Here is a 17,517-nt window from a genome sequence, read left to right as displayed (position 1 = left end):
CATTACCACACAACATTCTTTTACTCTATACCCTTCTACTTCATATGAATGATCTGCGCATTGGCCCTCTGGGTGATTATTGCCTGATGAGGACCCAGTCACTCTCAAAGCTATATAAGCAAAATCTTCCTCTCCGTTACCATGAATCACCCACCCTGGTCCCCATGTAAACCTTTGGCTGTTGGAAGTACCCCTCTATTGGAGGACTCTCTATTATAGACGGTCCTATTCCTTTACACGTTATACACATTAAGCAATTTTTTTGGTGAGATAAAGTGACTTATCTTGGAAGAGCAAGTATAGACTAGTCCGATTTATATTACAGATCTCATAACATCATGTTTTTCTCCAAACTCCCCTCTTCTTCCTTATTCTTAATGAGGAGACTGTATCTTCCCAGTTATTCCAATTTGTAATCTCATTCTTATCCTAGATTTCTCACTCTCTCTCACCCTAATATGTAAAATAGGTTACTAAATGTTATCATTTTATCTCCAAGACATCTTTCACAGGTGGCCCCTTCTAGGGCAGCTAGGTGGTACAGTAAGAGCATGGCCCCTGGAGGGGGACCTGAGTTCAAATGCAGCCTTAGACACTTGGCACTTACTAGCTTTGTGACCCTGGGCAAGTTACTTAACCTTGACTACTTTGCAAAACAAAACAAGACAAAACAAAAAAACTCCCAGCACAACAACAACAATAACAACAAAACATTTGTCCCCTCTCTCTCCTTAAATAGCCACTTCCAGGGGTTAGTGTGTTGGTAAGCAAAATGGCCTTTGTTTTCTTTGAGTGACTTGGTGTATTTCATCGAGCCTTGCTGGGTGCTGGGCCCCAGGCCCAGAGCCCTGTTAGGTGTCAAACCTATGTGGGTGCGGATTGGTGACTGGGGTGGGCCCAGGATGGGGCTGGCTAGGGGGAGGTGTTGACTCCAGAGCCATGCCCTATTGGGTGTTGACCTAATCTATGTGGATGTGAGCCTCCCAGGGTCCTGGGGGGAGGAGCCAACTCAAGAACCAATCACCAGAGCCTGGGCTCTGGTCATTCAGATGACGCTTGATGATGTCAAAAGCTCTATAAGAGGAGAGAAGACAGCTTGAAGATCCCTTTTCTGTTGGAGCTCTCTGCTCCAGCAGTGGTGGTGCGTGACTCTGGGCCAGCCCTTGTTCTGAGCTCCCAGGCTGAACCTAGATGTTGGTAACTATGAATTGTGTTGGGTTTGTCTGTTGATATTTGTGATTTGTTTGTAATTTGCTCTGAAGTTCAGGGTGCTGCCTCTTACCCCTGAACTAAGTGAATGCTGTCTGTATGCTGGATTAAAGTAAACTTGTCAACCCCTTTCACCTTGCTTTCCTTATTAAGGCAGATCAAAAGAACCTGCCCTTTCCTGGTGTGCCGGCAGCTTTCTGGGTGCTGGCTGTGGGTGGATCTTACACCCTCACAGAAGCTGCTAGCCTGATTGTTGAAACAGTTAGTCCCTCAGAAATTCTTGCGCAGGCCAACAATTCTCAAAGTGTGGTCCAGGGAACTCTGGGGTCCATGAGTTCAAAACTATTTCGATAATAATACTGAGACATTTTAATTGTAAGTTTCATACTACACTTAATTATTCATATAGTAGTACATTATGTAATTTATAAGTAAATACATAGCTATTGAAGATGTGTGCACTTTTTTTTTTACTGCTAAGGGCTCATGATCAAAAACAGAAGAACAACCCTGCCCTAGATAACTTCTAAAGTCCTTTTCATCACTGGCCACATAATCTTTTGAACAGAAAATTCTATGATTAATTTTTGTTATCCATATGTCATACCAAAGGAAAAGGGAAGATAATCAAGTGACAGCCATATTATTCTCCATGCCCCTCATAGAGATGGTACAGGTGGGTAGAAATTTGGATAGATTGTGAACACAGTAGAAATAGCAGCATGCGAACTGGAAATGCTGGAGTGACAGTGTTTGCAGCTAACACTGTGGCAGACTGAGGTTAGGATATGATGCCACCCTCTGATTCAAACATCTGCTTTAGGGGCCTGGAAATGCGAATGTATTTTCCACAGGGACTAACTTAGAACTCAATTTAGTTTATCTAATTGGCAGAAATTTCTTTCCCTATGCATTTGAACAATGTATTTACCAGTGCAAAAGTGGAACAAGCCCTTGGTTTTTGACTGGTTATTTTTCTACAAAGGAGATATTATCTCAATGCTTCATTTAACCTAAAACCTCTTGAAAATGCAAAGAAACAGAAGACATATTGTTATCATATAATATTACAACAAAGAGGAAGAAGTGAATTTGGTATAGAGTAGATATTTCAACCATATAGGGAACTCTGTGAAGAAACTCCCATCAATGCAGATTAGCAACTATTCCAGAAATTATTGTTTTAGAGCAGCAATTCTCAAAGTGTGGTCTGGGGAGCCCTAGAGGTCCTTGAGACTCTTTCAGGGAGTCCAGGAGTTCAGAACTATTTTCATAATAATACTAAGATATTTTAATTTGTATCCTGGTAAATACTGATAGAGATAACCCACACAAACAAAAGCTTATTGTGGAGTGTCCCCAATTTTTTTTAAGAGCATAAAAGCTTGAAAACCATTATCTCAGAGAGTTAACTAGGTGTACTGAGAGTTTAAATGACTCGCCCAAATTTATTTGTGGAATATATATCAGAAATAAGACTTTAACACTGGTCTTTCTGATTCTGAAGGCCGTTCTCTGTTCCACTAGACTAAGCCAATCTGCCTCTCTGACATTGAATAGCATGAATGAAAAGTACTACCTTTTTTCAATATGACATACTTTTCCCTTCCCCCACTGCCTACTCTAAAAAGAAGAAAAAAAAGCTTCAAAAGGTATATTTATACAGTTCTAGGCCAGGATATAATAGACAAAAAGATAAGAATATACTGATCTTTAGGCTGGCCCATAAAAATTCAGACTATGCATCCAATGCATTAACATTTTAGCTAGCTATGTTGATTTAAAGGACAGCACAAGATATAGCCTATTGTCACGTATATGTGGATTTTGTTAAGGAAACAAGCTCTGCTAAAGAATGAAGAGATTTAAATATGGAATGAATCTTGAGGAACCATCAAGTTCCATTTGTTAAACTTGGTTTCCAAAGGGGGTTAGGTGACCTGCTGTATCTATTTCGAAACAGAATTGAGAAACTAGCACCAATGTAAGTCTTCTCGCAATTGTAAATAAATGTAGTAAGTGGTGCATTTGCTTTATAAGTTGCTAGGAGCAATCAATGCAATTTGACTCCTAAGGTGCCCTTATATCCTGACCAAGTGTTTTTTGTGGTTTTTTCCAATTGAAAGGTACTATCTCAAATCCTGCTAAGTTACTGAGCATAAAGACTTGGATCACTTAACTTTTCTCAGTCTCACTTTTCTTATCTACAAAACAGAAATAATACTATTTATCTTGTAATGAGAATCAAATAAGGCAACATATATAAAGTGCTTTGAAAACATTAAAGCACTACATAAATGTGAACTATTATTATTGCCTTGGACAAGACACTTGTCCTCCCTAGGCCTCATTTTCTCATCTGTAAAAGGGGAAGTTCTGAACCAGATGATTTGTAATATTTCTTACTCTATATTACATGATCAAATCTTTCCTTTCTCTGAGCCCCAGTTTTCTTAAGTGTACAACAAGGGAGGTGGGATAAAATTCAATCACCCAGTATTCCCTAAACTTGGAATATGAACTTCTCCTTCAGTGATAAGAGCTACTGGGAAAACTGGAAAACAATTTGTCAAAAAAGAAAGAGAAGGAAAGAAATGAAGCAATAATTTACACCACATATTATAATAAGCCCAGAATATGTACAGTATCTGAACATTAATGCTCGTGCTATTAAAAAATCATAAGAGAATATCAGATAACTTTCACAGGTATAGGTATGGGGAGTATTTATAATCAAACCAAGAGAAAACAAAATAAAAATAAAAGAAATAATTTTCATTACATGAAATGAAAGCTTTCATTTTAAAAACAAACAGTTACTGCAGCTAAGAAGGGAGAAGTGAATCAAATATCTTTAGTAAGGATCTATCAAAGATACATAGAAAATAAATATAAAATTTGACACTTTAAGAAGAGAAGCCTAATGCTTCAATAAATATATGATCTAAGGAAAGGAACTGTTCTTAAAGAATTGAAAAATATTAGCAACATCATGAAATATTCTAAAAATTAATAAAAAGGGAAATAGACATCAAAATAACTTTAAGTTTTCCCCTCCCACATAGAAAATTGGTAAAGATGACAAAAGATAAGAATGAACAACATTGGAAGTGCTGTAGAAAAATTATCAGTACTACACTATTAATGGACCTGTGAATTAGTATAATCATTCATCAAGGCTATTTGAAACAATGCAAAAAAAACTACTAAAATGTCCGTCCTTTTTTACCTTGAGATATCATTGTTAAATATATCCCTCAAGGAAGTCAAAGAGTCCGATATGTACCAAATATTCATAGAAGCACTGTTCTAAGGCTCAAAGAATTTGAAAAAAGTGGATGGTAATTGTACAATGTATAGAGAAACAACTTGTGGTATATGAAATAGAATATTAATGTATAGGAAACAATGGATGTGAAAAAGTCAGAGAAGTATAGAAAGATAGGAAATATAAGAACTGATACAGTAGGGAGTGAGAAAAATTAGTATTCAAATACTATGATAGTTCAAATGGATTTTTAAAAAGGTAAAACTGGAATCTTTGTAATTATAAGTTTAGGTTAAGACCAGAGTTGAGAAAATAGGCTTCTTTTCCCTTTTTGGTAGAAGTAAGAGGAATGGGTGCTTCTGGAAACATTTCACATAATGTCAGACAAGGTTGGTATAGTGTTATATTTACTGAAATATCTTTTCTTTTTAAAATTTTTGTCACAAGGTATGGCTTACTGGGAAGGAGAGGCTGAGGGAAATACATACATACATACATATATGTGTATATGTATATATATATATATATATACACACATACACAAATACATACATGGGTATACACACATACACTCAGAAATGAATGTAACATAAAAGCAGAAGGAAACGACTTATTTGATGAGAGGGTTGGACTAGATGACTACGGACTAGGGATAAACAAGCTAAAATTCTGTGATCTTCTTCTGGATAGGAAGCTGTCAAAGAATGGCTAGGGGGCTTTAATTTAGTCTCTAACTTCCAATTCTACCAATGCAGAAGCCTCTGATAAGCTAAAGACATAATCCCCCCACCCCCAAAAAAGATTCATGCTATTCAAAAAAACATAAGGGGATGATGAAACAAGCTGAACAATATTTTATCAATTGAAAAAAAAGTGTCAGGCCTAATTATGGCTATATAAGGACACATTTTCTTTCACTGGAAATGTCTGAAATTTAGAAGAAAAATGGCAAGGAAAAATAATTTGACATGAAGGCAATTTCCTTACACAAAATATTTTAGAAACATATTTACTATAAGAAAATTAAATCAAACTGTGCTTTGTTAGAAATCCTTGTATTAATTCTTTGAAGCAGAGACAAGAAAGTGATATTGGCTCCGTATTAAAATGATGGCGGTGGGTCATTCTCAGTGTCATCAAAGAGGTTAATGGATAAAGTTGTTACAGGGGCCAGCTTTGCATCCAGTTCTGTGTCTTATGTTAAAGAAGCAATTGCCTCTGTGCTAATGAAATATTAAGCTCTGAGAGAGACAGCCTGATGAAGAGAACTTTTTTCAACAGTCTTCAAATTAAGAAAAAACAAGTAGAATGAAATACATATTTTTCAAGGGGAAGAGACAAACATTTATATTATACTACCATGTGCCAGACATTGTGCTAAACGTTTTACACTTATTATTTCATTTGATCTTCACAACTCTGCAAAATAGGTGCTTTTATTATCCTCATTTTGCAGTTTAGTAAATTGAGGCAAATAGATACTAAGTGATTTGCCCAAGGTCACATTTAGTAAGTCTCTGAGGCTGAATTTGAACTGCGGTCTTCCTGACCACAGATTAAGCACTCTGTCCATTGCACTACTTTGCTGTCTCAAAAGATGGTGAGACCTGTTATGTTGGAGAAAAAATCCTTAGTGATAGTGACTAGTTCTTTGATTTCACTGGTATGCACACTTCCTCTGTAAAGAAATTCCCTCTACGAATACATTTCATCCCCATCTTTTAGTGAGTTGCAAAGAACACTGACAATTTAAGTGACTTCCTCGAGGTCATGTGAATTATTATGTGTCAGAAGGAGTGCAACAACCCAGGTCTTCCTGGATCTGAAAGCAGTTTTGTTTTCATTATGTCACAATACTTCTCAATAATCCTTAAAATAACTGAAATAGCCTTAAATTTATGCATCCATCTTAATCAGCTGTCATGATGATCTATCTCATAATGAGGTTATCATGAAGATATTAGATAATATGGATATAATTTTGATGGTAATCAAAATTTCCATAAAAATATAGGTATACATGAAGGGGAAATGAGTTTATAAAACTCCCAATGGAAATATACATAGGCAACAGATGTGTAATTCAGAAATCCTAATTAAAACTCTATTCTCTGGGCTGTGGCTAAGTGGCTATTTCTCAAAAAGCCACAGAGTATGGCACCCCACAAAATGTATTATAGATTAGGACCACAATCTTTCCTTCCACAAAAACATCAGAAGAATTGATTCCAATTATCATTTAATATGTATTTCCTTCTCTTGTCTAAAAATCATACTGTACACATGAAACTGAAAATTGGCATACCTGTATTCATTTATGGAACTTTTAAGAGCTATTGATTTACCAATGAATTGCAGCATTCTCATATTGTTCCTGGGAGGAGGCTGCTGAGCCTGAATTAGATGATAGGATGGGTTGTAGTGACAGCAGGCTTAGTTAAGACTAATGAAAAGAAAAGCTCCTTAAAATTTTTCAGAATGAATTTTATAAATTAGGTTAGCGTGATTGATTGTACTGGGCCAAAATGTCTTGTATAAGGTTGAAATGAATTTTAATCACATCCTCTCTGTATGTGTTGCTGTATGTTAGTATATTTTATTGATACCATTGTATTACCTGAAGGAAAAATACAAAAAAAATACATACATGTATTTAGAAAAGTTAGAAGTTCAGCTTCTTCCATCACTATGGTTTTTTTAAAAACAATTTATTTGTTTTGTTTTGTGATACACTAGTACATGAGTCAAAGGAAATTGCAATCAATAGATGTATTTTTCAAAAAAAACATTTTGTAGGGAATAAAACCCAACTGCAAACCTCTACATTTAAACATATTCTGCTCATAAGAATACAATTAATCATCCCATTCAATCATAAAGTTAATTTAAAGGATTGTATATCTGTAGCTATACCACATGCCCACTAAATGTACCAATAAATCCCATGCCTTTCATTATCTGTTCCCCAAACCTGGCCTTACTCTGGCTAGATGAACTGATTCATTCAAAAGTACCAGATAGTTTTCTGGTCTCAAAATCTTTGAGTTATCTTCAGCTCCACCCTATCCATTTTATTAATTTTTAAAAGTTATCCTTAATGACATCTCTAATATCTATCCTTTCTTGTCCATTTCTACTGTACTTACACTAGTGCAGACACACATCCCCTAAAAAATGGTCTTTTCTGATAGTCTTTTATTTGATCTCCTTAATCTGGTCTTTCTCTTTCATTTATGCTAGATAGTGCTGACAATGCATAATCTTCCTAAAATGGTCCTTGCCACTCATAACTTGCTTTGCTTAACGAGTTTCAACGTAATTAAATGTAATAGGATGAAAGAAAATTCCCTTAATATACAATTCAAAATCTTCCACAATTGAGTCCCTTTCTACTTCTTTAAAAACAGTACCATGGAACCTAAGAGGAATAAGAGACCTTAGCTATTTGGGATTATAGTTCATTATGTAACTGACTGAGAATTCCCTGTAACCTGAGAAGTAGATACCCCTTCCCAGTGAGGAAAAACACAGTCTGCTAATTCCATTTTTGGATAACTCTAATTATTACAAAGTTTTCCTTTCATCCAGCTTTTCTATAACATCCACTCATTACTGAACTAGGAATCTTTTGGAGCTTGAATAAAGGCAGATCTAATAATACCTTTCCCTCATGATAGTCCTTCAAATATATGACATTATCTCTCAGTCTACCCTGTTTTCTCTTTTCTAGGCTTTACACAGCTACCTCTTTCAACCACTCTTCATGTTATCTTAACCTAAGGTCCATTGCTATGGTTTACTCTCCTATGAATTTTTAATTTCCTCAAACACGGTGCCTATAATGGAACATAATACTCTACACAGAAATATGATCAAGACAGAATATAACAAGACTATCATCTGCTTAGTCTATCAGTACAGTTCAAGATTTTATTCATTTTATAATGAAGAAGTCATGAAAAGGGAAAAGAACCCACATGCATAAAAATATTTATTTATAGCAGCTTTCTTTGTGGTGGCCAAGAATTTGAAATTGAGAGGATGACCCTCAATTGGGGAATGGCTGAACAAGCTGTGAAATGCAATGGAATACCAATGTACTATAAGAAATGATGAAAAGGTGGATTTCAGAAAAACCTAGAAAGACGTATGTGAACTGATGATGAGTGAAGTGAGCAGAATGAGAACATTGTACACAGCCTCAGCAATGCAAGGACCTAAGACAATTCCAAAAATCTCATGATGGAAAATGCTATCCACATCCAGAGAAAGAACTTTGGAGTCTGCATGCAGATCAAAGCATACAATTTTCTCTCTTTTGTTGTTATTTCTTTCTCATGATTTTTCCCTTTTGTTCTGATTCTTCTTTTACAACATGACTAAGGTGGAAACATGTTTAATATGATTGTACAGGCATAACCTCTATATCAGATTGCTTGCCATTTTGGGGAGGGGGAGGAGTGGGTGGGAGGGAGAAAAAAAATGGAACTCCAAATCTTATAAAAGTGAATGTTGAAAAAAAAGAAGAAAAATATACTTATATGTACAGAAAAAAATTTAAAAACCCTAATTAATTGCCCACCAAATTATATTCCTTTTCTGGTTATTACAGCACACTGTTGAATTGGATTAGTTTTTACAGCCCACTAAAATACCCAAATTTTTATCAGGTTAAGTGTTGTCTAGTCATCCCTATCTCATTTTATACTTGTGAAATTGATTTCTATTAACCCAAGCAAGAGTTGACATTTATCTCTATTAAATTGCATCTTACTAACTTTTATTGTTTTATTCACAGAGTATCACAGAAACTCCAAGTTAGAAAGAACCTCAGAAATACCAAGATCTTTTCAGATCTAATTCTATACTCTTTAATAGCTTTCTGTCATCTGCAAATTTTATAAATTTGCTGTTCACTGCTCACTGTTTAAGTCAATAAAATGAGGTTATCCTGAGATGAACTGTCCTTAAAGTTACCTCCAGCTTCAAATACAACCTTGCTCAAACTTTCTACCCCAATGTCAATGTAATATTTATTGTTGTCCAAATGTACCATGCACAATAATGTGGCCTTTGTTGTTTAGCTTAGAATTGGTCCTACCATATATTATCTCTAAGGCTTGGCTTTAACTAAACTCTTGATTTATTTAATATGATCAACTTTCTTTAGTCTACATTCCAGTCAAAATAGACTTGTAGTCATTCTAGACCTTGTCCTGATTTAGATCGCTTTGTGGAGTTGTATATGTCATCATTCATTTCTAGAATTTTTCTTTCTACATCTTTTTCCCTCCCAGCTTCTGATCCAGCACACATGCATCTACCTTTAAAAATCCCTTTCCTATTTCAAAGTGTAGCTTGGGAATCAACTCCTCCTTCAGGAAGACTCCTATGAGCTCCTCCTCTAGAAAAGATCCTCTCTTTCCCCAAACTCACATGTCTTACTGGTATCTCATACGTACCCTTCTTATTTTAATATTGATGTCCTAAATTGTAATCTCTTCAACACAGCAGCTATATAGTATGTAATTATTCACCTGCCAGTTAGCATATTGCCATATATTTGAAAGGTGTTTTAAAATGTTTGTTAAGTTTAATTGATTTAAATTAAATTTCACAATTTTTGAGACTCACCTAAATGCTAAACTCATTTTTCAAAGAAGGAGAGAATGAAAAGTCTAAGCTGAGAGTTGGTTGGTGGTGTCAGTTAAAATTAAAGGACCTTTCCTCAAGACTTCAACATAAATTAAAGGATACCTGTGAAATTTTGCTGTCAACTCAGTATGTTGATATAATTTTGTTGCTGAGATGCTTAAACTTTTGTTTTTCTTACTTCTTTTTTAAGCTTTTATTAAGTATTTTATTTTCCCCTAGTTACACATAAAAAGATTTTTTAACATTTTTATTAATCAGTTTCTTTTTAGTTTACAACAATCACTTTCACAAGATTTTGAGTTCCAAATTTTCTCCCCTCCTCCCCATTCCAAGATGGCATGCATTCTGGTTACCCCTTCTCTGAATCTGCCCTGCCTTTTATCACCCGCCCACCCCTTCTCTTATTCCCTTCCCTCCTATTTTCCTGTAGGGAAGGATAGATTTCTATACAACATTGCCTGTATATCTTATTTCCCAGTTGCATATAAAAATAATTTTTAACATCCATTTTTAAAACTTTGAGTTCCACATTCTCTCCCTTCCTCCCCGCCCCTCTCATTGAGAAAGAAAGCAATTTGATATAGGTTATCCATGTAAAGTAATGCAAAATACTTCCATAACAGCCATGTTGTGAAAGGCCAACTCTATTTTCCTCCATCCTATTCTGCTCCCTTTATTTATTCTTTTCTCTCCTTTGACCCTGTTCCTCCTAGAAACTCTTTGCTTCTGATTATCCCTTCTTCCCATTTGCCCTCTCTTCTATCACCCCCCACCCCCTTATTCCCTTCCTCCCTACTTTCCTGTAGAGTAAGATAGATTTCCATACCCAATTGAGTATGTATGTTATTCCCTCCTTAAGCTAAATTCAATAAGAGGATGGTTCACTCATTCCTCTCACCTTCCCCCCTTTCCCCCTCCATTGTAAAAGCTTTTTCTTGCCTCTTGTATGCGAGATAATTTATCCCATTCTACCTCTCCCTCTCCCTTTCTCCTTTTCCCAGTACATTCCTCTCTTATCCATTAAGTTTTTAGATATTATCCATTTATATTCAATTCACCCTGTGTCCTCTGTCTCTGTCTCTCTCTGTCTGTCTCTCTCTCTGGCCATCTGTCTGTCTGTCCATATACATATATATACATATATATATATGTATGTATATGTATATTATATACATATACATATATATGTAATATATATGTATATATATGTATGTATATGTATATTATATACATATACATATATATGTAATATGTATATATATATATATATATATATATATATATATATATATATATATATATATATATATATATATATGTAATACACACACACATATTCCCTCCAACTACTCTAATACTGAGAAAGGTCTCATGAGTTACAAATATCTTTCTTTGTAGGAATGTAAACAATTCAACTTTAATAAGTCCCTTGTGATTTCTCTTTCCTGTTTACCTTTTCATGCTTCTCTTGATTCTTGTACTTGAAAGTCAGATTTTCTATTCAGCTCTGGTCTTTTCATCAAAAATGCTTGAAAGTCTTCTATTTCATTAAATATCCATTTTTTCCTCTGAAGGATTATACTCAGTTTTGCTGGGTAGGTGATTCTTTGTTTTAATCTAATTCCTCTGACCTCTGGAATGTCATATTCTAAGCCCTCTGATCCCTTAATGTAGAAACTGCTAAATCTTGTATTAATTTGATTGTGTTTCCACAATACCTGAATTGTTTCTTTCTGGCTGCTTGCAGTATTTTCTCCTTGACCTGGGAACTCTGGAATTTGGCTACAACATTCTTAGGAATTTTCCTTTTGAGATCTTTTTCAGAAGTCGATCAGTGGATTCTTTCCCCTCTGGTTCTAGAGAATCAGGGCAATTTCCTTGATAATTTCTTGAAAAAATGATGCCTAGCCCCCTTTTTTTGATCATGGCTTTCAGGTAGTCCAATAATTTTTAAGTTATTTCTCTTGCATCTGTTTTCTAGGTGAATTGTTTTTCCGACGAGATCTTTCACACTGTCTTCTATTTTTTTGCATTCTTTTGGTTCTGTTTTATAATTTATTGATTTCTCATGAATTCATTAGCTTTCATTTGCTCCTTTCTAATTTTTAAGGAATTATTTCCTTCTGTGAGCTTTTGGACCTCCTTTCCCATTTGTCCAATTCTGATTTTTAAGGCATTCTTCTCCTCGTTGGATTTTTGGACCTCTTTTGCCATTTGGGTTAGGCTATTTTTGAAGGTGTTATTTTCTTCAGCATTTTTGGGGTCTCCTTTAGCAAACTGTTGACTAATTTTTCATCATTTTATTTCATCACTCTTATTTCTCTTCCCAATTTTCCCTCTACTTCTCTTACTTGATTTTCAAAATCCTTTTTGAGCTTTTCCATACCCTGTCACCAATTCATATTTTTCTTGGGGGCTTTGGATGTAGGAGCTTTGACTTTGTTGTCTTCTTCTGATTGTACGTTTTGACCTTCTTTGTCACCAAAGTAAGATTCTATAGTCTGACTTTTTCCATTGTTTGCTCATTCTCCTAGCCAAGTACTTGACTTTTTAGCTCTTTGTTAAGGTAGGTCTTTGCTTCCAGTATGGAGTATATGCTGTCCCAAGTTTCAGGGGTTTTGTGCAACAATTTTCAGAGGTATTTATAGGCACCTATAAATTTTCAGTTCTTCCAAGGTTGTATGATTAAAGGAGAGGTGTTTACTCCTCTCATGGTCTGTGCTCTGGTCTGTGAGTGACCATAAGCACTCTTTTCTGCCTTGGAATTGTGAGGAGGATTCCCTCTCTACTTCCATCACAAGCTCTGCCATGCCAGAGCTCCTTCTCATCCCAGGACCATCACACAGGACTGTGTCCCAGATCGAAGCATAGGAAAAGCAAGAGAAATCTGCCTCATCACCACCAAAGAGATCCCCTCTGACCAATAGCTGGATTCTCCCACTATCTGTGGGCTGAGATCTCCCAAAATAGCCACTGTCACTGCTGCCCCAAAGCTGCCCTGGGGTTGGGGCTGAGGCCAGACCTTGCTACGCTCTCACCCAGGTCCAACAGATCTCTCCTACTGACCTTCTAAGTTCTATTTGGCATTTGTGGGTTGACAAGCCTGTAAAATGCCACAGCTGCTAATGTTTCAGTCCCCTGAGGCCTGCTCTGGCCCTATTTGCTCCATTGTGGCCCACGCTGGACTGTGCTTTTCTCTCAGACTGTTGTAACAGACCTTTCCTATTGACCTTCCAGGTTGTCTTGGGCTGGAAATTTGTTTCACTCTGTCATTTTGTGGGTTCTGCTGCTCTAGAATTTGTTTAGAGTCATTTTTATAGGTATTTGGAGGAGTTTGGGTGAAAGCTTAAGAAACTCCCTGTTTTTACTCCACCATCTTGCCTCCGCCCCCCCTTTCTTACTTCTTAGAGAGAGACCAATAGTCTAAGAGAAGACCTAGTAGTCAAGAATTCTTGGCATTTTATTTTGAATTGCTACATGGATTACCTCAAGGATCTTTCCCAAATGCTAAGTATCTAGAAATTTCTGATGAGGCTTTCCTCCCACTCTCATTTTTTCGGGGGTAAAATAATTACTTGATTAATGTCTGCATACCCTGGTCCCCCTTTAGCACAAATGATAGTTGCTGTTTTCAGTTATTAATGATCCTCTAACACCAACTGATACTCTACTACATACATGACACTGAAGATTCTGTAGGGATTATTAAAATATGAGACGATATCCATTATTTTAGTGGTTCTCTCAATAAAGCATATCATGGCAGAAAATACTAGAAACAAAATAAATGTTTATTATAAATACAACTTATAAATTTCACCCCCAAAGACAAAGCACCAGTAAAAGGAGTGAACAATGAGAAAATATTTCCGTTACAATTTTCTGTTTATGTATTGATTATAAAGTTAATTTCTTATTTTATTAGATATATTTGAATATCTAAATCTACATGTGCATCTGTATATACACAAATATGTATATGCATATATGTGTATATACAGGTACACATATACACACATATTTCACATAACTTTCATTTTATTTTGGAGGGAACCAGGATCAATAAAATAATTTCATGCACTGATATCTGGGAATGAAGAATATAACCTAACTTTTAGTAGCAAACTTTTTACCCTCTCCAAATAAAATGTAAAGAGGATCTTATTTTTAAAGATACTACACCTATTAACATGTTTTATTGTTATATATTAAATCAGGGGCCAACAAACTATAGTTTGAGGGTCAGATCTGGCCCACTGTCTGTTTTTGGATGACCTGCAAGATGAGCCACTCCAATTTTTAAGCGACACCAACATAAGAAATGGAATAGATTTGGTCTGTGGGTGGTAGTTCGCCAGTTCCTATGTTAAATTAATACTGTGCTTTATTATTAAATACACACACAAATATATAATATTTGAAAGAATTCAGGAATCGGAGTTTGATTACATGACTTTTAATTCTAGCTCTGATACTCACTAGATGGTGATCCTGAACAAGGATATTAACCAATCTGAGCATTTGATTTTTTATTTGTAAAATACAGGTACTATTTACTTCAAGGGGCTATTATGAGGAGAGTGCTTTGTAAATATTAAACTGAGTTATTATAATAAATATTTATAATAAAAATACTGTGAATATCCACACACAGTGGGTAGTACAGATTGTGTCCTATTAGTGATATAATGAGTGTGATGTTGTGAATAGAGTTCTGGACTTGGTGTCAGGAAGAACTTGGTTCATATTAGACAATTACTGGTTATGTGACCCTGGGCAAGTCAGAGAAGGGGAAAGAAATAATGTTTATATGGTACCTGTTATATACCAGGAACTGTGCAAAGCACTTTTTAACAAATATCTTATTTGATACTAACAACAACCCTGCAATATAGGTGCTGTTAGTAGCATTTTATAGTTGAGGAAACTGAGGCAAACATAGATTAAATGACTTGCCCAGGGTAAGAAAGCTAAGAAGTATATGAGGCCAGATTTGAACTCAGTTCTTCCTGATTTCATATACAGTGTATCCACTGAACCACCAGCTGCCTCTCTGAGACTCCTAAGTAAAATGAGCATGATAATACTTTTGCCCTTACCCCACATAGCTGTTGTGAGAACAAAGTAAATGCTGTAGGAAAAGTGCTTTGAAAACTTTAAAGGACTATATAAATATCAGTTATTTTTATTGTGTCAAAATGTATATATGGGTTAGATGAGAAAAAAGAAGCACAGACATTAAAAGAAGTAGCAAAAAATTATCTGTATCATTTTTATTCAGGACAGCTACAAGGACAAAGTAAACTTTGCTTGTAATGTTTTGAGGGAGGATCAGTGAATGAAAAAGTTCTATTTTTTATTTTTTTTTTGAGCTATTAGATGAAGTTCTCAGAGGAAACTATTCTTTGTCTTGGAGAACGGTTAGATACTTTATCCAGCTGAAATGAAGAGTCTATGGGAGAATTGGCAGAAAATGAAGGCTATTATACAGTGTTGAAGCAGTATGGGAGGTGTCTGGAAGACCACTGTTATCTAAGAAATCTTCTCAAAGTATGGACTCAAAACATCCTTTGTGTTTCCTTCAAAAGCTCTCACACAGCATCTAATACAAACACCTCTTTCAAATGGCTTAGAGTTAATGGAATGTGGATTTCCTATCATTTGGATCTTTGGGAAATTTTTACTTTCTGGAAAGCAATAGAAATTCAAGTGTTTTTTCACTGTAAAATCATGGGTAACATTATCTACACATAAACTAAACTTTCTCCAAAAATAAAGTTAAAGCTCTTTTAAGTTTATAAATAAATAGGGACAAAATTATTAAGGACATTTAAATAGAAAAGCAGCCATGTAAATGAACATATCAATATGCTTCTACTACATTTCTACCACATGCTAGAGTCTTCTTATACATTTCTGAGAGAAACAGACAGTGACAGAACAAGGGGAAAGAGACAAAAAGAGAGAGGGAGGGAGGGAGAGAGAGATAGAGAGAGAGACACAGAGAGAGAGAGAGAGAGACAGAGACAGAGAGAGACGGAGAGACAGAGACACAGAAATACAGAGACAGTGTAATGGCAAGCATAGTGGGACTTTTTGCTGTTTTTTCTTTCTTTTGGAGTGCTTCTCAGCACTAAGGCAATCAAGTGCCTTTGATTGAGCCTTGTCTTTGAATCAAGAGTCTTTGATAACCTGCTTAATTCACAAGAAAGCCTAAGTCACATCAGTTTGAGTCGCATGGTTGTGACACTCTCTGACCCTGAAGAATTGTATACTCAAAGGTTAGCATTTTGTTTTGGGGGCGGGGCTCACTCATTGGGAGGGTGTTCCTTTGATTTGGCTTGACAAGACTCTGCGTAGCTGTTAAGGAGTCCCCCAGCTTTGAAAACCCAGATGTTGGTGCTTTTCTCTCTGGCAAGTATCTATGTATTGCTATGGACAGACAGTTAGAAGCCCTATCTGCTGATTTGTGTTATTTTCTCTGTTTATATATAACTTCTCTGCTTGTAGTTTCTGTTCGTGTTTTCTCTGAAGTTCAGAGTGCTGACTTTTCCCCCTGAACTAAGTGAATAATATATGTGTGTTTAATTAAAGTGGGATTATAAACCCCTTAAAGTTGCTTTCCTTAGAAAAAGAAATCAAAGAACCTGTGCTAGCAGCCCTCCTGTGTGCTGGTGTTATTGGCTTTCCACCTCCACAGTAGCTGCAAGGGACATTGTTGTTACAGAGGCAGATAGACAGACAGACACAGAGACAGAGAAACAGAGACAGAAAGAAGAGAAAGAAGAGAAGAGAACGCTTTGCATTTAGGCCTTCAATCATTGTTTCCACTTTGAAACATGAGGTTCTCAGGTAAACTTGTAACCACAATCAGACTTTTCCCAGTTCTTGCCTCTTGGGATGCTAAGACTATCCAGTCTCCCCTTTGTTTGAATTGGTGGGAAACCTTTTGCTGTCTTTGCCTCGGAGTATTTCTCAGCTATTTCTCAGCACTGAGGCAATCAGGAGTCATTGACTTGTATATGATGTGATACTGGGGATGGGGAACTTTCACACGCCCGGCCTAGGTGAGGTCAGAGCCCACAGCGCTCTGAACAGGATATAATTGAGGGGAGCTTGGTGTTTGACTTTTGGGGCTCAGGCATGGAAGGAGTGTTGAGACTCTGGGCAAGCTGTGTAACTGCCCTCTCCACCTCCAGCTTTGCTAACCCAGACCCATTGTGCTTTTCTGGTAACTATGAACTGTGATTTGAATCAGACAAGGTCTGTCTGTTGATGTTTGTAATTTCTGTTTGTATTTGCCTTGAAGCTGATGTTTTCCCCCCCGAACTAAGTGATTGATATATGTAGGTTTAATTAAACTGAGATGGTTAACCCCTTAAAGT

General features: G+C 36.1%; 1 protein-coding gene across 1 annotated transcript in view; it reads right to left on the bottom strand.

Moving 5' to 3' along the window:
* Positions 1–17,517, bottom strand: part of KHDRBS2 (KH RNA binding domain containing, signal transduction associated 2) — an 886,124-nt gene that overhangs the window by 197,407 nt on the left and 671,200 nt on the right. The window lies entirely within an intron of this gene.

This window comes from Trichosurus vulpecula, chromosome 7 (genome assembly GCF_011100635.1).
Source record: "Trichosurus vulpecula isolate mTriVul1 chromosome 7, mTriVul1.pri, whole genome shotgun sequence".
Taxonomy (NCBI): domain Eukaryota; kingdom Metazoa; phylum Chordata; class Mammalia; order Diprotodontia; family Phalangeridae; genus Trichosurus; species Trichosurus vulpecula.
Note: the sequence above shows the minus strand (reverse complement) of the source record. Positions and strands in the feature narration are given on the sequence as shown.